Source organism: Cucurbita maxima, unplaced genomic scaffold (assembly GCF_002738345.1).
Source record: "Cucurbita maxima cultivar Rimu unplaced genomic scaffold, Cmax_1.0 Cma_Scf00012, whole genome shotgun sequence".
NCBI lineage: Eukaryota > Viridiplantae > Streptophyta > Magnoliopsida > Cucurbitales > Cucurbitaceae > Cucurbita > Cucurbita maxima.
Window position 1 is genome coordinate 1,757,486 of NW_019272028.1, and position 1,811 is coordinate 1,759,296.

Here is a 1,811-nt window from a genome sequence, read left to right on the forward strand (position 1 = left end):
AAAAAAAAAAAAAAAAAAAAAAAAAAAAAAAAAAAAAAAAAAAAAAAAAAAAAAAAAAAAAAAAAAAAAAAAAAAAAACAGAGCGTGAAAAGACAAAATATCCACAAACGATTGCGTTTCCATTTCTTCTTCGATCTCGTCCACGAGTCTCCCTTGAGATTTGGCACCTCATAGATAGCCCAGCCTGAAAAGGGATCATCTTGTTTTCTCGCCTGTGTCTTCTCCAACAGGCAAAACTGGGGAGTTGTTCTGTTCTGAAGCTTGCTTCTGAAACTGACCCATCTGATAAACACAACGAAATTGGAATTTCTATCAGTTGGGTTTGTTAGAGTTGCGAGTTTCTCCATCTGGGTCGCTTCAAGAATCGGTGTAATCGTGCCAGCAGATGAGCATGGTGACGCATCGTCTCATGATGTAGAATCGAGCCCTCTGTTCTTTGACCAATCTGGCGCACTTTCTAGTGAAAGAACACCTTCTAAGAGAGGAGTTTTTGACGAGGGGGAAAGAGAAGGAGCGGGTTCTGGTTAAGCCTTCTTTCTTGGACATCTTCCATTTCTCGTCGAAGTAGAAAGGGGGATCGTTGGAAGTAGGATTCGAAGCAGTTGCAGAAGCACCGACCAGAGCAGCCATGGATGAGCAAGATACAAGCTCTTTCCGTTCCTCCCAACTTTGCGTGTTTCTGAAAGATGAGGGTTGGATTGACGGAGAGAGAAAAAGGTAGATAGTTTTAAGAGTGAGGAAATTGAGGAAAGCATTGGGGTTAGTATTTATAAAAGTATTGGGAAAGAGAAGAGAAACAGAGGGGTGTAGCAGTGGATATCACCTGGGCCTTCCATAGGCCCACAAACCGCTTTCAAGTGTAAACTTAAACCAAAAAGTTCATGTGTTTTCAAATATGAGCTTCAAAACTTTCCATATCGTCGTGTCTCGTAAGTTCTTGAAGCTTTAATCTTGTTTGAATGACATATCTTTTCATGTTTGCTTGTAATCTGTCCACACTTGAGCAAGTATCCAAGGATTGAGGGGCATGTGCCCTTAAATTAACTGTTCTTAGGGAATCATTTCATTTATTTTGTAGGCAAATGGTTGAAGACATTTGAACTATATTACTATTGGGATTGAATTGTTTTGTGTATTATTGAAAAGGGCTAAAAATCTCATACTGTTTGAACTAAATTGTGAAAACCCCATGTGTTTGTCTTCTTCTTCATGCTCTCTTCTCCTCTCCTAAGGAAGAAATGTGTCTTTTCACACACACACACACACCTATCTCTTCTCTAAACACTCTTTACAACAGGCTCACTCCCTTGGATACCCAACCATTCTACTCTTTTCTCCGCTATCCGAGTAGATGCGGTGTCTACTCAATATACTTCGACTCTTATCAACCTCCCGACTCGTAACCTAACTTCGAGTCGAATTTTTTTAACATTACTAACCGTGATTGTAATAGCTCAAACCTATCACTAACAAACATTGTCTACTCTAGCCCGTTACATATCGCCGTCAACCTCACAATTTTAAAATGCTTCTACTATGGATAGAGTCTACCCTACTCCACCGTAGACGTGTCTTAAAATCGTGAGGTTAATAATATTTGATAGCGGTGTGCCAGTGAAGACGATGGGTCATAAAGGGTGTGAATTGTAGAAAGCTCTCTCTAACAACGCATTTTAAAAAACTGTGAGACTGACAACAATACGTAACGAACTAAAGCTGACAATGTCTTCTACTAGTGGACTTGGACCGTTAAAGTGAGAGGTTAGCTTTGTTTGGGTGGTGAGCTGATTGAGCACATGGGTGTGGTCGGT